The sequence below is a fragment of the Myiozetetes cayanensis genome, unplaced genomic scaffold (assembly GCF_022539395.1).
Source record: "Myiozetetes cayanensis isolate MyiCay16 unplaced genomic scaffold, myiCay2020 scf12, whole genome shotgun sequence".
NCBI classification, from domain to species: Eukaryota; Metazoa; Chordata; class Aves; order Passeriformes; family Tyrannidae; genus Myiozetetes; species Myiozetetes cayanensis.
In genome coordinates, this window is record NW_026086826.1 from 23,562,029 (window position 1) to 23,585,721 (window position 23,693).

Consider the following 23,693-nt stretch of genomic DNA (forward strand, 5'->3'; position numbering starts at 1 on the left):
CAAGTCTAAGAATTAGATGATTTCCTGAAGAGTATCTCCAAATGTTTTTGGCTTGGTTCATTAACTGAGCCCTGCACAGTCCTCCTGCTTCAATTAAAAGCAGAGACATCAAACATCCCTACAATATTTGAAGTCTTCTGCCATGCAGACTATTATGCAGTTGTAACACATGCAGACCACCCCCCATGCTTTTCTTTCTTAACATAAATATTTGTGTGATCACTGTATAATACATATGTATAAACATTGGGCATATTAAAATCAGTCTTTGTAACAATGCTTATCTCTTTAAAGACTGACAGCTAATGTCTATAATCAGCAGTAGCATCATCTTAGCATGCTGAGGCCTTCTTATGTGCTGTGTAGTTGTAACAGCAGACAGAGCTGCATTACTCTTCAAAACTGCATGGCAGGAATAAGTGGTCTCTTGAAATTGGGGCACAACCACTGTTATCAGATTTGTCTTGAAGTGGGTAAAAGTAACTTAAGAAAATTAAGGCAAAGCATGTGACTGCTTGTTTGAGGATCTAGAGGGTCTGCACAGCAACTAATTAATATAAATCAGCTTGAATTAATTGGACTATTCAGGACTTTCTGTGAAGCCAGGTGCCTCTAATAGTGGGGAGTGGAAAAACCCAAACAGAAAATGAAAGCCTCCCCCTGAGTGCTCAAGAATGTACTGGTGGAGGGAGAAGCTGATGCAGTGAGAATTTGAGAGATAAAGGAATGTGTGGGCTTGGGTTTTTTGTTTGTTTGTTGGTTGGTTTGTTTTTTTTTTCCCTTCTCCACAGAGAGTACCCATTACACATTCCCATTCTGGACAGAGTTCTAGGAGTGCTTTGACATAATCTGTCATTAGGTAGAGTTGTTTTGTTGCTCTAGTATGTCACATTACTAACAAGAATAGGAAGAAGGGTTACAGCTGCAGGTTGTGCAGATGTGGTATGGTTGTAAAGATTCCCTTATGCTTGAAGTAAAACTTCTCCCATGGAAGATGCTGGATCTAGGAACTGAACTAGGGAGCTGTAGTTAAACAAGGAATTCAGGCCTACATATTCTTAAATGTGATCTTTAACAAGGAACAAGAAAAGTGAGTCAGAACAAGTACAGAAACAAATAACAGTTCAAGAAACAAGTAACTGTTTATCTAAGCTAACAACATATTTCTGTACACCAAAAAGGCTATGACTTTAGTCAATGCTGTTGGTGAGCTCGCTCATATTGGGAGTCCAGTTAATTTTTGTGTTTGTGTAAGATTAATCACACATTCCCTGGGAACTGCAGTGACAGCTGTAGTACTGGTTTAAGCACTGTTGGGGAGCTACTTGATTGCTGGGAGCTGATGAGACCTTTCAGATGTCTTTGGGGACTTTCAAACACGTCTGACAGTAGTGTTACTTTCAGAAGCATGAATTAAAAATGTAGGGATGCGTAACACCTGCAACTACACGGCAGAAAACTTGGTCTGTATCCAGTTGCTGGCATTCCCTTCTCTCTGGGCAGTTTTGGCAGAACAGCAGTGATGACTGGAACTGGTTTCGACTGAACTTCCAGTGACTGAGTGATGTAACGAGTCCTTTTGCAGGCTGAAATCGATGAGGCTTTGGAGAGGGTTGAAAGGAGGTCTGTAAAAGGCTGTAACTTGCATGTTTCCTGATCATTTCTGTTTGTGAAGCTAACTTCACAATGAGAAATCTTACTTCTTTATCACAGGGAAATTCTTTTGCTCCCCTAATCCATGTTCAGATGAAACTTTGTGTTCCTCATCTTTCCTGCTCATTATGGGTCAGGACCAGTGCAGGACTGATATACAAATAAAATACTGATATACAAAAAAAATACTGCTATGTCATAAAATTTATATAATATGTAAATTATATAAAACTACAAATGGCACTACTTTGATTTATTCACTTTATCTTTTGCTTTTAAAGCACCTCTTTGTGCTTGTTTCTTGTGTTCTTTTTTTGGTTGATCTCTCTTGTGACTCTGCACTTCTTGTTTCTTCACTTATCTGAGAATCTGTCTGGGATTAATTCTGCACTGGATAGTGTGGTTGCATCTGCCATCTCATTTGTCACGCTGCAGTAAAGCAGAGTACGTGTTGTGCTTTTTGTCTCAGTGAGCTTTACCACTTATTAATTGTCACAGACTTTAATCATTTGCTGATGCAAATTCTTTTCAAATCTTCCATTAAAAAAGGTTAATGCTAAGCAGCTGAATTTAAATGGCAAATCTAACCATGCAATTGTTTCCTGATAGAGCTCCCTGGATAAGAAGCAGTAACAATTTCAGTTTTCTGAATGTGTTTGAGGACCATATTTTCTTTATCACATAAGAAAAGGCTCTGTTATGCCTGTCCAGGCAGGTCTGCTTTGTACATCTATCAACAGAGCTGTTTGGCCAAGGGGGGAAAAAAAAGAGAAAAAGAGAGCTCTAAATAAAATAAAAATAACAACAGTGGAAAACTGACCAAAAACTGCTTTAATTCATTGAGAACCAAAGGAATGTTGAGTTTCTATAATGGTATTTCTCACTGGATCCAAACTGTCCCCTTTACAGCATTGATCGTAAATACTTTTTTCATTGCTTCAGTAACATTATTGCACATCTGGACTAAATATGATCAGCCTTAGATCTTGCTGGTGCAATGTATGCTGGTGCATTGGCAGGAATGGACTGTGCACAAGTTGGGAGGCAAAAGAAAGCTTCTAATCTCCTCCATGTGTGGTAGGCTTTAAATTATTTGTGAGGGACTGAGAAAGTTGTGTTAGGCTAAATGGGAAGCCAGAGTCTTTTTATAGTTTTGTTTCTCTGCTTTCTTAGCTCTTCTCATTTCTGGTCTTGCAGGAGTGGTGTCCTGATTAAAACATTCTGCCTTCTGAAACCTGTTGGACACATGTTAATTGTTTTTAAATGAAAAAAACAAATAAAATGGAATGAGAAAAGTCTGTTGGAAACCTTAATTTTCTGATTTATGTTTATATGTTTGGTGCAGTTTGCTTCTCTAAATGCCTCTGTACAACTAAATGATTATGACTGATTGTTTTGTGGGTTCTCAAGCTGTGCATATTAAAAATACTTCTAATATAAAAATACAGAATTATGCACTCTTACTGAAATAGAAGCTATAATTTAAGATGGCTTGATGTGGTAATGTGGATATTCTGTTTTTAGTTTGAAATTTTAAAGGAATCTATCTTAACAAAGAGCTGAGTTTTATTCCTATGACTCAGTTTTTAACCCTGTTTCTTGGAAGACTTCAAAATTACCATTACCTACCTGGTAATAACCTCTAAAGCACTTCCGTAGCTGATGGATGACACAAAGTACAACCAACCCTTCTTAGGTTACCCTCTTTATTGGGTCGTGTCATGTCAGCACAGGGAATTGAGGGATTCCCAAAAATCCTCCTTCAAAGGGGAAATGGTTACGAACATCAACACCTTGGCATTGCCACCGAGGCACTTCTGGAGCAGTAAGGTGAGTTTGCTGTTCCTGTAGGGAATGTACTGCTCCCTACTGCAGAGGGCGGTGATGACGAGCCCCAGGGCTCTGAGGCTGGAATTGATGGATTGGGTTTCCACGTCATGCCACGCTTGCTACAAGCACGCTGATGGCTAAAAAGGCCAATGTGAGAGAGACAAGTCCGGTTGCAGAAGGCACAGCAGAAAGACTCCTCAGGTGATATTGATGAGATACGATTCTTTCTGCATTGTCTTTTCTCCTCGAGAGTGACCCTGCGTGTGTTCTCAAAAGCAGCAGCAGCGTTACAGATGGTGTGTCTCCAGGCCTCCCGATTGGTAGACCAGTGGTGGTGATCAATATGGCCAAGGCTGAGGGATTGTTTCAGGCAGTCCTTGTATCTCCTCTTCGGGGCTCCTCTCTTGCGGTAGCCAGTGGCAAGTTCCCCATAGAGCACGATCTTAGGGAGGCGGCAGTCCTGCATCCTGGAGACGTGCCCTGCCCAGCACAGCTGTGTTCTCAGCAGCATGGCCTCAATGCTCGTGACTGCTGCCTGTTCAAGGACAGACGTGTTGGTCACACAGTCAGTCCAGTGGATGTTTAGGATTGTACGGAGGCAGCGCTGATGGAAGCGTTCTAAGAGTCACAAGTGGTGGCGGTAAATGACCCACAATTCAGACCCATGTAAAAGAGTAGACAGTACAACGGCTCTGTAAATGCTGATCTTTGTACTTCTCTTCAGGTGTTTGTTTCGCCAAACTCTTTTATGGAGTTTACCGAAAGCTCTGTATGCCTTTGCTAACCTGTTGTCTATTTCTGCATCAATCTTACTGTCTGAGGAGATGATGCTTCCCAAGTAATTAAATTGCTGGACTGATTTGAGCTCTGTTTCACCAATGGTGATATGGGGATGATGGGAGACTTCCTGAGGTGCAGGCTGATAGAAAACTTCTGTCTTCTTCAAGCTGACTTCCAGTCCAAACAGCTCAGCAGCCTCTGCAAAGCAGGATGTTAAATGCTGCAGAGCTACTTCTGTGTGGGCAGTGAGGGCAGCATCATCAGCGTAAAGCAGCTCATCAACAGGATGATTTAAGGTCTTAGTGTGGGCCTTCAGTCGCCTTAGGTTGAATTGGCTCCCATTGGTACGATACTGAATGTAGACACCGTTTTCTTCATCAAGGTCTACTGTGGCACTTTGGAGCATCGTGCTGAAGAAGACTGTGAATAAAGTTGGTGCGAGAACGCAGCCTTGCTTCACACCATTGACTATTGGAAAGGGCTCAGAAAGTGCATCATCATATCTGACTTGACTGCACTGCTCCTCATGAAGTGAGATGATCATTTTGAGGATCATGGAGTGCTTGGCCACCAGGTTTCCAGACTTAAGGTGGGATTCTGTCAACCCCAGCTGCCTTGCCCAGCTGCCTGCTGTATGGCCTGAAGAGTTTCTCCCATGGTGGGGGCAGTATCCCGTTCAGTTTTCACTGGTTGTTGTGAAATGAACTGTATTGCTGAGTCTTGAACTACATGGCTGGTACTGAAGAGAGTCTGAAAGTGTTCAGACCATCGATTCAAGATGGAAACTTTATCTGTGAGAAGCATTTGACCATCTGCACTGAGTAAAGGGCTTTGTAACTGTTTTTTTTGCAACTTATCACTTTTGTAATTGACACTAGACATGGATTTCGCCCACTCTTCAGTAGTTAGAAATGTAAAACTATCTGGTTTTAAATGTCAGTGAACTGTTCATCCAGTGTTCTACAATTGTAGAGACAATACAGGCTTATTATCCTCTGAGCAATTTTACTTTACTTTAGCACAAATCATACTGCTAGCAAGTGATTACCATGCTGAAGTAGCAGCAATAAAAGTTTAGCTAGAGTCTCCCTATTGAAATTTGGTCAGCTGCTGTGTTTGTATTCTGGAATTATATTTGATAATGTCCTATTCATCATTTCAGTGTTGTAACTAATCCTGTGAGGAGACCTCTGAGTTGATCAAGGGGTCATGGACTCGAGGGCTGGATGGGCAACTCTCTCTCTGAGCAGCAGGGAGCTGCCATAGTTCTACCTTGCTGCTGGTTTAGGTGGGACTGCAGCAAAGTTGTCTGCAAGCAGCATTTCTGGGAGGGCTTCTTTGTGTGCTGGTGTATTACTGGTGCTTTGGGTGTGTTATCTGGGCTGATTATGAAGAGTCTCTGGTGGTGCTGGAGAGCATTCTGGAAGGCTCAGTATGGCTAGAGTGGAGAGAGGTCTTAAAGTAGCATCAAGGTTACTCCTGAGAGAGTATGAGCTTGTCAAAAAGGGTTGGAAGTGATAGATGCTGATCTGGAACCAGTGTTGTAAAATCTTATATTATTTAAAACAAACTTCAAACCTTCTAAAATATCCTGAAATATGTGAGTGTTATATATGCTTTAAAAAAAAAAAAGCCAGTAATGAACGTAAAAAGAAAGGGGAGTCAGATTAAAAAGGAAGCAGTTTTGTAGAACTGCTGAGATAAATATATGAGGGCAAATATATTTTAGAAAACAAGAGCAGAGTGTCCATCAGCAGAAACTGTAAAAACATACAGCTAAGATGAAAAGTGGAGAGAGAGTAAAGAAGATAATGAAGAATAAACAAGTAATTTATGTGTTGGTATCTGAACTGAAATGAGATTACATATGTTAGTTATAAAATCCTCTTTCATTGGTATAAGATTATGTCAGCCACAGACAAAACTGAGTGAAGGAACATGGGTAATGATTCACAGACCAAATATTTCTTCCTTTTGAATTTTTTTGTTGATTGTGGACTTTCTGAATTATATTAAGAAATAATTAGGTATTCCTTGGTAGAGAGTAATTAATAGAAAGTATTGCCAATTACTACTGTTGAGAATTGATGGAGTCTGCCATGGTACTGAATGACTCATTAATAACTGACTGGGTTGTGTCTTGTGAATGATAAATCTTGAAAATTTCAAGTGTTAGAAAACTGCTTTTAGAACTTTTGAGAGTTCTTTCCCTGTGTTTTTTATGCAAATAAAATTACATTCCTGTACTCTCTTTACCTAACCAAAAGCAAAGCAGATCATGTATTGATAAGTAAGGAAATATCTTCATGAAATAATTGTGTAGCCACTTCTTCAAGGGGGGAGGGGCATGGAATTCCTGTTCTTATTTACTCACCTGCTGTTTCCGAGGTGATTACTGGAATCACCATTTGCAGATAAGGAGTGTGGGAGCAAAAACTATTTGTCTTGGCTGTTGCTGTGTGTAGCAACAGCCCTAATGATGGATGTTCTGGGCAAGTTTGGACTTAGCAGTGGGAGAGCAGTGAGACAGACAAGCCAGGACAACAAAGAGGTAACATGCCGTTAGATGAATGTCATGATCCTTCAGAGCTTAGCAAACACCGTGACAATCTGTCTTTTCTGATTTTTGGCAGTTTCAGTGCTTATGAAATGCTGTCTTCCAGCTGTGGTGTCACATTGTACCTTGAGACTTGTCACCAACCTGGCAGAGCGCTCTTAGCACCGTCACAAAGCTGCTGCTCTTCGCAGCTGGGCAGGAAGACAATGCTCATATGAAGTCTTTGCTACGAGTTTTAGGTTTTGGCTTCTGAGTTGTTTCCCATGAAAAAGTGCAGGCTGTGGATCTACGGGGTCCTGTAACAACGGGGATGGATTTGTGGAAGAGGAACTGCAGCCCTGTTTCCTGCCCTTGTGCTGTAAAGCCTCAGGATTTTCCCCTCATCCTCAGATCTGTGCACCTAATGCAGAAATCCAGAGGGAGGAAGTAGCACTGGAGAGCAGTGGGTGTGAAGGTGAGCTGTAGCTCATCAGGGGAGGTTTGCCATGGTTAAAAACCTCATACTGAGTAAACTTCTCAGACTAGACCTATCCCATTTCCCAGTTGTGTGAGGTGCATGTCCTTGCAGTAAGGAACTGCTCTCTTAGTCCCTAAATAATTGCATTATAATTTATAAGAGTTGAGCAAAATCTGAGGTACAGGACACTTGATATAACTGCTATGGCAGTTTTGGATAGAAAATACAGTTACAGGTGAAACAGTTCTTCAGTAAATGGTTTAAGATGGCAGTGATGGACAAAGTCAAACACATGTGAAACCTTTTGCTAATATAGTGAACAAATCTGGCTTGAGTTGTGGAAACACAGGCATCTAATCCTACTGAGATGCTCTAGGATCTCTGGCATCCACTTACAAGCTGGGAATGGGCAGGGTCAGACCTGCTGGTCGTAGGAGAAGCCTTAGATATCCCAAGGGGCACTGTGCACTATGAAGTGTTTATGTAGCTGAGTCAAGACAGAATCTGTATGTCCATAATGCTGACTGACTGCAGTGCACTTCATGATGTCCCATTCCGTGTCACTGTCCCTGGAGAGACGTGCAGACGCATGAAAGTCAATGGGAAGACATGTCTGGAATCCCGTAATATGATGCTCTTTCTAATTTACATTCCTTTCTGAAGAACCAATTGCACAATTTGGCTGCAGTGGCTGACATCTTGTCTCTGGTGTAATGAGAATTCAGTTCTTGGAGTCTGCACACCTACGATGTAAAACATCTAAAAGAGTGCTCAGCTACATGATTAGTTTCCTCAATATATAATTTGTTCCTCTTGTGTTTCTTTATCTTTCTTTCTACATTGCTTCACCTGCTTCTTTTTTCTTTTTAATCTAAAAAAAAAGTTAGCATCGTTTGTGTATTCTAATCAGACCCTGAATTGGGTCTGCCGTTTTAAATCTGAATTTTCAGAAGTTCCGTTTTCTAAAATGTTTTAGCTTTTGATATTCACTATTTTGATATCAAAGCATCTTAAGACTGTGCTACTGACAAATTATTAAATGGGTGATTCTGCTGAGAGAGGTTACCAGGTTACCACCTCTGTGAAGCTTTTTTTTGTAGGAGGACTGTAGATAAGCCTGTAGGATACAGTCTTTGCCAAGAAACAGCTCTGATCTGTAGCCATGGATTCCAGCTCACTGGAATGTGCAGAAAAATGTTCTTTTGGAAGACTTCTTGCATTGCTCTCCTTCCTCTGTTTAGTGAACATTAGACCAAACGTCAGTTTCTGAAGGGTCCTGTGATTGCAGCAGTCCTGTACATTTGGTAATATTTGGCAATGCTGCAGTCATTTCCCTTTCCTTTGAGGTTGCAAGCTCCCAAACATCCTCATCTGCCCTGTAATTGGTGATAAACATCTCTGCTTACAATTTGTTTAAATCTGTTGTCTACAGTCCCAAGTTCTGTATAACTGTTGATTGCTACACTTAGGGTGAGGCTGCCTGCCATTTATTTTTTGGGACTTAAAAGTAGCAATATCTAGAGTTAAAATGGAAGTACAAAACTGATTGAGAGAACTTGTGAGAAAAGCCTCCTCACAGCTAATTCTCTGAAGTCTGTTCATTGTACAATGAAGAGACATTGTATGTTCTCACTTTAGCACCCATCTGCACTGCAAATATTATCCTGTGCTATTCTTACAGTTTTGGTTTGATTGACTCTGAATATATAAGAAGATTTTTACTTTGTTTTGTAGGTCTGATCTGCAATCTGCATTTTTTTTATTCTATGCTTACCATCTATATACCCAGAGTGGATGTAAAACTCCTGAAAACAGCACTATAATAATAAAGTATGAATTTCAATGCTGTTATCAAGAAAGTAGGCCAACATAGCTTGTATTTACAAAGAAAAAATGATATAATTGTCAGCTCTTTTAAAAACAAAACAAAACCCAATAAACCCCCAGACCATCTGTTCAGTATGGTTGTTTTTTTAGGGTGCCTCCATAGGTCAACAGTTTCTAAGGTTGAATACAGTTAATTGCTATAATGGTTTTAATAATCTGCATTTTAACCTTGCCAAATTTAATATTTGAAGAATTGCCTGTTTGATTTTTTTTAAATTTTGTTCTTCTTAAATAAATAAGGGAAGAGACAGAATTCTGCCAATTTAGGTATTTTCAAGTTTTTCATCTTTTTCAACAGTAGCTTTGAATGATTAATGTGAGCCTTTTAGTTTTGTCCACCAGTGGAAAAGTGTACCTGAGCTCGTTCAAGTGCTGTTAATGAAAATGATAAAAGCAGTGATTTGTTATTGCTGCTGCCATTAGTTACTGTTTTATGAATCATATGATCTGATGAAATACGGTGTTATTGCCTTGCATCTGGTAACACAAAAGAAAAATCAAGAGAGAGAAAGATGTGTAGCAGTTAATAATAAATCTATTTTGGGAAAAGGACCCTCTCTTTTTCCAGCCAGGGTGGGGGATGATGTGTGGAATGGACTTGGGGGACAGGAAACCAACTCCCCAAAATCAACCTTTTAGTTATTTCTAGAAGGAAGGGGAAAGATTGTGCCTCATGAATTCTGACATCAACAGAACAGCTGAAGGGATCAGCAATAATATCCATCTGTTTCCTGATTTCTCCTGTCTACTTAAAATCTGAAACACTTGCATACCAGAAGAACCCTGCCTAAATTTTCAACCATTTCTTTAATTTACCACTGAATTCTTGCCATTAGTTAATTTGAAGCCTGTGTTTCAGTTTTTGGTACTGTGATTCAAGAAATTGTGGATAAGAATCTCTTTCCATGTTCATGTAAATTATTCTCTTGTACTTCATCAAAGCAGGATTGTGTTGGCTCTTGAGCATTCCTGATCATGTTCCTTGCAGGACTGTCAATGCTAATCTGAAACAGAAAGCAACACTACTAAGGTATATTCTGAATATATGCAAAGGAAGGGGAAGGATCCCTGAATTCAGGGCATCTGTATTGAATACCTCCTATTTGTATCTTTTTTTATGTATTCTATAATCTAAGATCAGAACTGAAAACAAACCTGTCATTTGCTAAGAGTTGTTCCTAGAGCTAGGATTAGATTCTGTGGGAGGAAGCCTGACTTTTGATTTCTAATGAGTCCAAGTGTCTGGATGTGCATGTTACCAGTGAAAAGCAATGTCTATTGTTATGATCTCTGAGATACACAGGCTCAGTTTTTATCTATCAACCTTGTTTAGGAAAAGTTTTAGTTCCTAGAATTTTTCTGCTGCAATCTATGGCTTGCAGCAGATAAATTGAGGCTCTGCAGGTGTGTAACAGCAGAAGGGTCTGGTGATCAGCAAATACACCAGGCAAAAGGAAATGTTTGATAATCTGTCAGCTCATGATGAATTACATTGTTTATCTTCAGCTTCACTTCGTCTCTTAGTGTTGAGAAGAGATTTGGTTCGTGCTGATGTCGTTCATGGGTTGAGATCTTGCACTTGCAGAGGAGTCATTTGAGTGGCACCTTTTTAAATGCTGCTGAAATCTGAATATAAACTGGTTTTAAATCCTCAAGAGCATCTAGTTTTTTTTAGAATGGTTCCTAATTCTTGTGTTAATAGTGAATAGCAAGAATAGATGAAATCAGTGTGTCCTAAAGACCTAAAAACCAGACAACTAATAGCAAGATTCAATTACACACTATTTTAGAAAAAAAAATTGCACAGCTTATTTTTAGCTATCCTGATTTAAACCCTTACTTTTGATTAATTAACTTGTGGTTGGCAAAACTGACATTTCTCTTTTGGAAATGCAAATGTCTTGCTGAGTTTCCTATAGCTGCTCATGCTAAAAATAAAACCAGAAAAAAAGAAAAAGGACAAGAATTCATTGTCTTGCCAATTGCCCTTTAAAACCAAAAGAGGGAACTTGAAAATTTGAAAGTTTTCAATTAGTATGAGTGGTTCAGTCATTTAAAGCAGCAATTGCTCTCAGCCAACATTTGGAAATCCAGCTGATTTGGGTTTGGCTTGTCCTTCAGTGCCAGCAGGGAGGCTACATTTTGAGACTCTATAATAACTTTATTGTTACACATAAACCAAAAAATAATCTAGCGTGACTCTCTGACTATGTCAACCTGCCAAAAGCAGTGGCAGTAAAAGCCAGTGTTGGCTTATTTTTGTGAGGAGAGTAATAAGCAGGAATGGTTAAAGGTCATAGAGCATGACTGGTTGAGCAGGAATGACTTTTTTTCTATAGCCCCTTGTCAGGGGAGAAAAATCAGACATTTTATGTACAACTCTGCTCTGTTTTCCCTAAACCTTGTGCTGAGGACAACAGGACAGATCCAAGAACTTGGTTCTTAATCCTGTTGTGCCTTTTGTATTCTTGATGGATATAGCTGAAAGATTTACCTATAGACAAGATGTAGAGTCAAGTACTAAAATTTGGGAAGGGGCTTGGGGAGGATGAATAGTTTTCACTCCATTTAATACAAGAGGTGTAAGGCATTTCATGTTACTCTTTGTTGCATGACACATCAGGCCCTTCTGTAAGAGAAAATAAGGAGCTCCTGATATTTTGTCACCTCCTTGGGAGCCTGGGATCAACTATAACTTGTAAAAAGCTTACTGGCCATGGAGATCCTGTTCCTCTACCATATTATCCTCTTATAAGCTTCACAAGCAAGCCAAAATTCTATATTTTCATCACTGTGTTCTGTTTTCAAGTAGGTCTTGCAGATCATAGGCCCATCTCTAAGTATTTTAGAAGCCGAATTTATGTAACCTGTATACAGGCATTACCTTTAAAGTCCTCTGGAGGCAATAGGGATATTTACAAGGCAGTGTAATTTTTGATTGTGCACCTATAAATATTATTAGGTGTCGTGGTTTTGCCCACCAGCCCATCCCTGGGGCTGAGGATGGTTTTGTCCAGGTGATTTCCGGACAACAAGGCGAAGGGGGGAATTGTTGTGGTTTTGCCCACCAGCCCATCCCTGGGGCTGAGGATGGTTTTGTCCAGGTGATTTCCGGACAAAAAAACCAATCAAAAAGTTCAGTGACGCCTTTGCTAATTACATCTTTAAGAAAACGGAAGAGAAGGTGGTTGCGCAGTTGAAATTAGGAACAGCAGCCATGTAGAAGGGTAGCGGGCCCGAGGAGGGCCAAGGCCCCCTCCTCCCCGGCTTGGGCTGGGGGGGGCAGGTGCAGTACTGAAACCTCCCTTCTCTCTTGTGAGAGAGTGAAGAAAAAAAGGTTTAAAAGACGAACTGCTTAGACGAGAAACCGCTGCAGAAGAATTCCAGACATGAGATAACAGGACTTCCAAGGTCAAAGCTGGCAGCTGAAGCTGCAACAGGAGAGAGAAGAAAAGTTTGAAGGGGGGAGAGCTGCTGTTTTTCTCCCTTTTGCTCTCCCTCCCTTCAGCAGGGTAAAGACTGAAAAATAAAACCCTGCCACTTCTGAAAGTTTGTTGGAGTGAAAAGACCTCCTGTGCGGCTCACAGAGGAGCTTGTGGATGCACCAGAGATTTGTGACTTTAACAGAAAGAGAAAGCCTTATGCTGGAGCAGGAGCGGCTCGGATGAGGCAGAGTCCTGTTAAAGACTTTGTAACCCTCGAAGGGGACGATGCTTATGCTGGAGCGAGACGGCTCAGATAAGCTTGGGATCTCAGTGAGAGATCCATGCTGCTAGTGCTGAAGATTTGTGACCCTGAGAGAACCTCACGCTGGAGCAATGACGGCTCAGGTGGGATGTTAGGATCTGTGTGAAAGATCCATGCTGCTACTGAAGATTTGTGACTTTGAGAGAGAGAGAGCCTTACGCCGGAGCAGAAACGGCTCGGGTAAGGATGTTGGGATCCATGCGTGGGATCCAGACTAGACCCATGCCGAGAAGTCAATCAAGGACTGTTCTCCCATGGGGAGGGACCTCCACAGGGAAACAGGGGTGAACTCTTAAACCATTATCCCCTGTAACCCTGTGGAAGAAGATCCATAGTAAGCAAGTGTCCCCTTGCAAGCCTATGGAAGGAGACCCTTCAGGACCTGGGTAACCCTCAGCCTTCGGTTTTAACCCAGGAGGGGGGTAGGCCCAGCCCTGGAGGCCAACACAGAATGAGAGAGAGATAAAGAAGTTCCAGCTGCGACGAAAGTGCTACAGAGTTACTGGAGAGAGAGAGAGCTGGAATTCCGAGAACAGAAAAGGACTGCTTCTCCTCCTTGGACTGATATAAAGGGAGGTGGGGGGAGAAGTATCTTCTGTAAATACATAATACCTTTTACTTAAGTAAAATTATTGTAGATATAATTCTTTAGTTTTAGTTTGATAATAATAATAAATACTCATACCTTTTTTTCAATTCAGTCTCTTTTTGTCTGCATAAACCTTCTCTCAACTGATAGTAATTGTATGGGGGGTGTAAAAGTAAATTGAGCCAGGGCAAAACCACGACATTAGGTTATGTCAAAATGGGGAATTAATCACAGTACCTCCCCCCTGCACTTCAGCCTTGCATTTTCCTGCATGTGCAGGGCTCCCTTTAACTTCAGTGGCATTTCGGTACACAGGGGCAGAGCACTGGAAACTTTGTTCATTCTGGACTCTGTGAAAAAAATATCCAGAGACTGACAAGTATTCTTAATTTCCAGTTCTATTTTTGTACAGAAAATATCTAAGTATTAACAAATAACCACGGTCTGAGTAAAAAAACCAAGACCATTTTTCGTGCTGTGAGAATCTGTGGGAAAAGCACTTAGCAAAAAAGTAGGAAATAACTTTTTCCTTGATGATATAAGCATTTAAAATAATCCTTTCTTTGGCAGGTAAGTGGTTCTGCACCTGAGGATGTCTTTGAAACACCTGGCAGTGGAGTTTGACAGGAGCAATTAGTGGGATCTTGGCAAAGATTAATTTCCTGAGGCTGCCTTTTGTTGTTTCATGTCATTAGGCTTGCTTTGTACAGAATTAGCTGACAGAGTTTCTAAAATGCCTCTATGTAGGAGAATATTTATGAACTTTCACTCGGTTACACTGCAGTGGAAATGGTGCCTGCAGTTGTAAGATTTGCTTTCAGAGCAAATCCAAGATTAGCAAACACTTTGCCCCCTTTTCATAAAGAGCTGCAGATCCACTGGCTTTAGAGTTGATTTATGTGAGCACACCTTTGCATTTCTTGATGTCATGAAGCTTTTAAATTAATTAAAACTCAACGAGTAGTGCCATCTAAGTGCAATGAAGGAGGCATTCTAAGAAGGGCAGCATCCTGAGTACTGCCTGAAGGTAGAAGTGTTTTATTTAAAGCAAGCTTTTCTACTTATGCAGCACTCCGAGCTTTCCAATTTCTGAAGACACTGAACACTGTCTGTCACCTGGCAGTAGTGGTGATCACATTTGTGCCTGCTGCTTCTGCTGTGATTTTTTTTTTTTTCTTTCTTCAAACTGTTTTGTGTTGTGGAGTTTCTCCCTGTGCTTCCCCTGCAAACTGTAACATGCTAAGTTGTTTCCTGTTCAGGTTTTTATTGGCAAAATCTTTATGGTTAAAAGGTCTTGCTCTTTGTAGTTTGTCTGTGGTTTGAAAATAATGTCAGTCCTTAGGAATAACTTTTAGAAGTTTGTGCTGTGATGTAACATTTTCGTCAACATTTAAAAAAAAAAAAAGGTAATTTAGCAGCGATGTTCCAGACTGCTGGCCATATGAGAAATGTGGGAGAGCTCTGAGACCTCTGTGAGGCAGAGGGAGGCTGGAGTGGGAAAGTTCAGAATTGCTACTGCAGCTACAGTTCTTCCTGTATCTGAACATGGGAGTCACCTCCCGTGGCATCACCCTGTACAGATGTACTATCAGGTGCAGTGTCCTTGCCGTACACGGGATTTCTCAAGTCAAACTTGCTTTCACTTTTCCGCTAATTTAGGTTGCTATTCAGTGCTCCAAGTGGGGGTATAGCAGATAAAACTGCTCTCTTCAATATGTCTTTGAAAGAATTATGTGTGATTGCAGAAATGGCAAGTTTGGAAAGGCATTTACAGCATGCTATATATTTATTTTTAGTGCAATGCATGCTAAGCATGTCACACAAAGTTGTTTTTCATGAGTTGCATATGAGGCAGTGTATATTATACAAAGTGAGTTATAGATTTTTGCTTCGTGGGAACTCTTTTCAGCAATCCATCTGGGATACAAACACACAATTACTTACATTTACTTGTTACCAGCTTTTCAAAAGACTGGGATCATTGTAGCACTTCCTCCAAACACACCCTCTAGAAAAAAGGAGAGCATCATTGCAGAATTAGCTGTGGTTCAAAGTATTAAAAAAAGTATATTACACTTTTGAAAATGTCCCCTAATTTAAGTATGATCTGTATGAAACTTAGATTTTAAAAGGACTTTCTGTGTGTCCTAAATCTTGTGCTTATTATGGTGACACAAATATTTTTCTTGCTGCAACAAATACATTTCCATTTCAAGGTGTTCCCTTATAATTCCTCTAGAAACAACCTTCACCTATTTAAATTGTGCTTAGGAGGAGCACAAGAAAAGTACTGGCTTTCTAGACAGTAACTTCACTGGGACAGGAGTCCCCACAGAGTTTGGGGAATAGTGATGTTTGTATTTAGTAGCAAAGTCTTTCAGATCTTACCAGATCTTACTGTAATATTTAAAGGCCTTTAACATCTAAGCTGACTTATCAGCTGAGAGTTGAATATAAGCTCTAAACATAAGGTAAATAATGAAAGGTTGATGCAATCTTAGCTGCAAGGGTGCCTTCCATCTCTCTCTAGTTGTTTAAAACAGAGAATGACACATTATTACTAACCTAGACAGATCTCGGAGGTGACTAAAATCAGATTTTACTTTCATGTTTGCTATTCTTAAGCAATAAGTTCATAAGCTTGTAGGAGTCTCCTGCCTGATTCTGGGAAATAGCACAGAAGTAGTGGGGTGAGAGACTAAACAATTTAAGGAAAAACAAATGTTTGAGGGAAGTAGCTCCATTTGAGTGTGTGTAGCTCCATTTTCACCGACTGATTTTTAAGCACTGCAGTTTTAGGACATCAATGCTGGTAACTTGGAAAAAATTTTTATGCTTATATTAGTAGAAGAAAGCACAAGGGATGTATTCCAGTGGGTGCTTTCCATTATGTGTCAGCCAAACCTGGAGGAACATCCATTCTCATTGAGTGTTTAGTTTTCATGTGAGCTGCAATTCTCACAACAGCTTTTTTTGACACAGCGCTTTTAAAAAATCTAAATTAAAATCAAAATTTGCTACAAGTGCTGCTTAATGCTTTGTGGACTTCTGCTGCAGAACAGCCATTAGTAGCTTTGTACCTTTTCTTAATTGGTGATGCCTCATTTATTTTTAATTTGATATAATTATTTTTCTCTGAAAAAGTACGTGCTGCGACTCACTGATTTTTGTCAGGCTTTCCAGATCATTCTGACCTCCTCAAAGAAATACACAATAAGAGAAATGTTACCACTGCTGAATTGTGGTGTCAATAGTTCTCTAGCAACTCTGGCCAGTAAAATAGTTATTTTTTTCCTTCTCATGAGCTATTATCCTTCTCTGCATAAACTCATGAAGCATGTTGTTGGGGGAGTGAGAATCCTTTGAATGATTTCTTTCTTTTCTCTCTAAGAGATATTTCTGAGTCACATTCACTGTTACTGACGCAGATGATTTTTCACCTCTGTTAGCAATGGCACTTGTATATAGAACAAGTGACAATCAGGTCTGTCTCACTGAGCATCGTCAGTAGAGCTGTCTTATTTCCATTTCTGATTATTTGTCTTTACCACTAACCTGTGAAGCAGAAAGAACACTGCCCGACGGGCCAGCTGACACAGAGGAAAAGCTTTTTGCCTTCTTTACTTTCCTTTAAAAATTGGGAAAATGGGCAAGACAGTAAGGGAATATGAACATGAGTTATTATGATCTGTCTTATAGTGTAGCTTTAATAGCTGTTGTGCTGATAGTGAGAGTCTTGCTGCACTGATTTGCAGCATGATTTAATTTGCTGAAGAATAAGTATTACACTGAAAAAAAAACTTTAGTTTTCTGCAAAAATAACTAAAACTTTATAACTGGAACTCCAAAACTTAACCTGTAGTGTCTTGTGGGAGCTATCATCCACTTACTGTACAGTGTGAGTGGCTCCCCTCGACACTGTGGTCCAGACTTTGGAAGCTCTGTCTGGATTTCTGCCACCCAACTTGACCCAAAAGACATTTTCAGGAGCCATCAGATGCACCTCAGTGTTGCTGTGGAGGACGTGTTTTTCTCTAATCAGTGAACCGATACTATGTCTGATCAGATACCAGTTGGAAGGTGTGTTGGGTGGGAGCATCTCAGCCCCCTGCTGTGACATATCACCCAAATTTCCAGCAGTGGTTGGCTCCACAGAGGCTGGTGGCAGCTGAGGACTTGCAGGAAGCACTTGGCTGTGACTCTTATGCATCACATGTGTATTCAAGCTTTGCCAACAGCCTGAATCCTTTTAAAAGATTGACTCAAAATACCTGCCTTAGATCTTCTTCACAGGCCCAAATCTCAACTTAATCCAGGGATGAGTTTAGGTCTATGCCCATGTAATATAAAAAGACTTCCCACTGGGATATGTCCTCCTTCCACTAGAGAAACAACAGCTTATGCTTCTTGTACTGTAAAGGAACTGGCTATAGGAAGGTGGTCATCTGGGGCACTTGGGAAGATGTTACACTCTTTTGCATGATCTGAAGTTCACAAAGAAAACTTCCACTGTGAGTTTTGAGGGTTTTGTATCTCTGCACGTGCTGCAGAACAGAACTCTTCTCTTGACTTACTTAGAACTGATCCCATTTTCTTCTGCTCTGAATTTCTTGCGAAGCCGTGCAAGTATTTGGGCTCATTCTCCTAAACATGGAAAATATGTGAGTTTTGAGTATGCTCAGTTCTGGCTTTCTTAAATAAAAACTTAAAATTCACTGTACATATAGCAGTGCAATTAGTTATAACAATATTCTTATTTTATGCATCTGATCTCTATATATGAGTCATGTCCAAAGCACTTGACCAAAATATATTTTTGTAACACATGAGAACTTAAAAAAAAAAATTAAAAATTGTCTTTAAACAGTCCAGTGAATATTTCTTAGGAAAGAATAGAAATGTTAATATTGTTCCCTTTTATCTTCTTCAGTTGGGAGAAGAGGTTAGAAGGTTGAGCCTGACCCAAAGCAGAAGGAAACTAGGAGTCTTCTCCCTGAAAGTTCAGAGTGACCTGGATGAGAGATCAGAGCTCAATGTAAACTAGACAATGCTGATTAAGTTGTTAAGTGTCAGATTAACACTGAACATTGTCTAAAACTTGCTCTTGTATAGAGATGATATTCTTAAGAAAGGGAGTTTTTATTAGGATAATAATAATAATGAATAATAATGGCCAGTCTTCGCGAGTGAAGATCTGGGGAAGGTCTTTACACCTTCCAGCCTGCGCATTGGATTTTTTAGGTGAGACACAGTGTGCGCGGAACTGAGCCCACCCTTTAATCCTAAGGTTCATCTGCTGGGGCCAAGCGAGCTTGGACGGTGGCAGCGAGGTCCTTAGGACATAGATGGGTTGCCTTTTTAAGGGCTATGTATTAGGAATGAGGCAGTTAAAAATATGTTTGTCTAAAAAAGACAAAATTAAGAAAATATCTTGTGGCATGGAGAATGTTTATTGCTTCTCCTTTGGCTTTCAAGCAATGCCAAGTACTTTGCTAAGTTTTCGTAGGACAGTGAGTAAGTTTATATAGACCTGCCTGAAATCAAAACAAAAGTCTTATTTATCTAAACTCAAAGTTTCTTTCAGGTTTGGGTTTCACTTGCATGTATTGCTCCTAGAACCAATTTTTTTTTCCTTCAAACTGAAACACACAGGAAAACACAGGACAAGGCTGCATCTTCCAGCTGTCTGAACCTGTGAAATGTGCACATTTGCCTTTTAATCCTATTTTCCTTGTTTCCCTGACACCTATATTGAATTTTACATTGAGAGTCTTAACCAGTTCGTTTCCTACAGGATACTGAAACTTCATAACTCTGCCCAAGGGCTGCACTGCAACTCCTGCTGCTCATGCTCCCTGCAGCCCTATAGGATTGCCAGTGGCCACTGCCTGTTGCCTACTTGGGAATTCTCTGAACTATGTTCTCCTCTTTGTTTCTGTGTCACTTTCTATTCATTTTGTGAGTATTTACTCATCTCACCCTCTGCCTAAAAGCAAAATGTCTTTTAAAACTACACAATACTCTGTATTTCAGATGAAGTTATAAATTTTAATTCTGGCATATGGTTATTACTTATCTTAGTTTAAACTATTTTACCTAATGCCATCTATTTTGGATGTTTTCATGTGACAATTGTTAGTCTTTTGTTCACTGAAATATAAATGAAATACAGCCTTTGTGGTTGGTTGGAAACCTGAAGAACCTCATGTAGGTTACCTGCTATACAGAAATGCTCAAGAAATATTAGAATAAGCAATGTAATGTCATCTAGTTCAGCTACTTCCATCTCAATTCAAAGTGTCAATCAGTAATTTTTTTTTCCTTCAGGTGGTTTCTGCATGAAGTTACTTCTGAGTAAGGAAATGTTATTGTTCTGAGGACCCATTTTAATTTGAATGAGAGGCCTTAAGCAAATAATTATTCCCCAGGGTTGTTGAGTACACACATTTGCCAAGCACACACATCCAGGGCTTTGTGGTTCTCTCTTCTTATGTTACTCATCTCTGAGTAGACCAAGGAACAGAGCATGCTGATTATATCTTTTCCAGTGCTCTTTGGAACATCTTTTTTCCACTGAAGCGTAGCGTATGCTTCATTAGTTGCTGTGTGTTTCTGCTGACCACGGTGTTAACCCTAAAATAAGACAGGAGTAGTATGAGGGTTGCAACATCCCTTGAGCAGTTTGTTAGTTTTGGATTGTGGAATCTTCACAAGTGCTGCCTGTTACTTTACCTGTGTTTAGTGTCTATTATAAATGGTAAATCACATCTCAACTACTCAATGCAGCTTTGCAGAGTTCAGCCAACTCGACTTGGATCATGGGAACACTTTTCACCCAATACATACAAATGACATGGTAGAATCGTTTGTCTTTGCTCATCTTGAGGCTTTATTGCAACGAGGGCACAAGTTCTTTTGATGTGTAGGACCTGTGCTTCCTGCAGGACTTGTAGGCAAACAAAGTCACTTGGCTACAGGACTTTTGGAAAAGGAATTACCTGACTGGTAACATATGAATCTGAGTGCTGAATTTATTCATGTCCGTAAAACATATAAGCAGTACTGATCTGGAAATGACTGCTTAACTGTTAACATATTTTGTATTGGAGAAACAGCAGGAAAACTGATTTAGCATATCAAAGAACAAGATGTGTTTACTTCTCAAATTACAACATGCATTTTGTTTTTTTCACCACCTTTATGCTGTGCCAGTGAATCTGTAAACTACCTAATGTCACAGTTTTTAGTACATATCTAGCTTTCAGCTAGCCCTCAGACAGAAACTGCTGCATTAAAGTTTTAACTAATTGCTTCTGTGACGTTGTTCAACTTTGCACTATTACACAAAATATTGACATATAAATAGGGATAAAGTTGTTTATACATCAGGAACATTTCGGACATAAATGCCTTTGCTATGATGAGATAATTTTTCATGCCAAGAGAAAAAAAGGTATTTCCCTGCCTTTGCTATACTTCCCTAGTTTAATATTTCAAAGTACAAAATCTTATACTTGCACAAACTCTGTGTTGTTTGCCTTGTTCAAAAAGCTTCATTAAGTAGTAGTTCCATTTGTAAGGATAGTTTGCTGAATTTCTTGATCTGTTCTTTTGTTTCATCATTTTCTTGTAGTGTAGACAATCTTAGTAGCCTCTGGCTGTGCCTGTGCTGCTTGTGTTAGTGCCTGATTCCTTTTTTTATACATACGTAGGCAAACAGTTACTGTGGTTTCTATCAGAAAAAGCTCCTTTGATTAAGGGGCAGAAAATGTTATTCACAAAACTTGGACAATACATGTAGGATTTCAGAGAAGTAAAGCCCAGCTTCATGTCACTACAGCTGATCAGTAGAGATGGCAGGATAATTTCAGTGCAAACAGACTATCGGTGATGCATTGGAGTCCAAAGTTCTTCATATGAAATCCAAAGTCCATGTTGAAATGAGGCAAAAGGCACATGCACTGCATTGAAACCAAGTTTCATCTTCCTACAGAGAGCATTATGAAGCACTTTGGACTACTGTGAGTGAAGCTTTACTTTCTTCTCTGACACATTAGTGTCGGGCTCTTATGTTCTTCTAACTGGTCAGCCTGCTCTTGCACAGCATCTGAGGGATGTTAGACCAGAACTGTCTTTAAACTTGTATGAGGTCCTCTGTCATTTTTCTCAGTAGCTGTTGCCCAGGTTATGGCCTCTTTTAAATGGGGACTCAGGTTATCCACGTTTTGCTTATTCTTCTCTAGCCAGGTGTTTCAAGGCAGCTGTGCAGAGCACTTGCACTGATCTTGCTGTTTGTGCCAGTGGTAGATTTGGCACCAGGGCTTTGAGAGTAAGTGCCACCTCAACTGTTGTAAATTAGTCATGGAAGGGGATATTTCTAGAGAGTTTTCTGTTCTTTCTGAGGTAGTTGTGACTTGTGATCTCTGAGGATTTGCCAGGGCCTATAAAGTGCAGACTGACACTGTTCAAAGGGCAAGGTTGATCATATCCCTGCTCCATCTGGCAGCCCAGCTGTGTGCAGTGATATTTCTTTCAATCTTATCTCTCTGTTCTGACTCATTTTTTTCCTCTTACAGAGCCTCTTAAGCATGTAAAAAGAACTGAGAGTAGAGTTGGAACTTCAGTTGAAGTTTGAGCCTACAATAATACAGTACACTCATTTATTTTATTGCAGCTCACCCTACTGGTATGCAGCCTTTGTGTGTGAGGATGCACATCCATTTCCCCAGAACCCAGTAAGGGTTCTGCTAGGGAGGAAATGTATGTGGTGTGCTTACCCACAGCAGAACCTTGTGTTTGAGCAGGGCAGCATCAGACACGTGAGACTTGACCTGTGCTCAGGGAAGGCAAGGACAAATATCCCCATGCGATCCGTTTTCTGTGGATTGTTATCCCGTTAAATCTTATTTTGTATTTTTCATAATCTTACACAGGATTTTGGAGTAGTTTATTTCTATATTGGGAACGGGCAGGGGCAAATATCTATGCAATGTAACTGAGCTGATTATTCAAATAACCACGATAGTGACATGTTTTGACTTTCTCACATCCCTCCTCAAACATCATACACTTCTAATGTCTCATATAGAGGCAGTTGTATACTAAAAGCATCTGAGGACTGGAACTTGACAAGCTAAAAATGGCTATAAATGATTTCACTTGTAGAACTACTTTGAAGTTAAATAAGAAAGAAACCAACATGTTAATAATGGTGACTCTGGAAAAGTTAAAAATGAAAATCTCAATTATGTTGATAGTCTCCACTAGTGATTTGAACCAATATCTAACTATTTCATTTACATACATTTTGTAAAAACCTTGTGTGTACAGATATGTACATATGCAAGTTCTTTTGCAAAAACCTACATCTATTTTGTTTTTGTAATAAACTTCATTGGTATTAAATGATAGCTCATCTAAAATTTCAGTATTAATGATAATGAACTATTTGGGACTTTTTTCTATCAAATGATGAACAGGAGACCATATATGACCAGATATGACATATCTTTGTAAGTTTAAATTGAGCAGTGACTGATGATCAGTAACCAGTGACTTTGTGTTCATGTATTTTCTTTTACATATTACAGACATAAAGGAATAGTGTAATATTGCTTGAATTGAAATAGACTTGTTTTGGGGTTTTCTAAGTTTGTTCTTACTATTAAGTTGAAGAAAATACTTTTGCAAACCTCTCTTGACTTGTACAGTGGGAGGATATTTAGGTCGAAGACTTGTCGCTTATTTCATATCTGCAGCTTTGTTGTGTTCTTGCCCATGTTCCAAAGCATCATTTGAATTTTAATGGGTATCCACAGGCACATTGCCTGAGTCCCTTAGCACTGGGTGGCTGACTTGCTGGAAAATGTATCCTTGAATCAGTGCAGAGGGACTGTAAAACCAGAGAATCTGTGTGGGTGGGAAGCCCCCAAAAGACTGAGAGACCCTAAAGGGCTTTGGGTATGTTCCTGGCTGCCATCTCCACACCTCCCAGCCACTATGAGGATTCGCCTTGCTCTTGACAGAACTGCTGCCATTCAGACCTGTTCCCATTTCATTTAACTTGTTGCAAATATGATTTTAAAACTTGAGTCAGCTCTCTTCACTACCATCATTCACAACTTGATACCCAGAATGTTACCTATATACTTCTATTTTTAAAGCCCAGAGGAGTGGAAACTTTAGTCATTGAC

General features: G+C 39.9%; 1 pseudogene; it reads right to left on the reverse strand.

Annotated features, from left to right (window-relative positions):
- Nucleotides 1-152: 152 nt before the first annotated feature.
- LOC126635678 (regulator of G-protein signaling 13-like) lies at nucleotides 153-20,858 on the reverse strand (annotated as a pseudogene).
- Nucleotides 20,859-23,693: the final 2,835 nt, after the last annotated feature.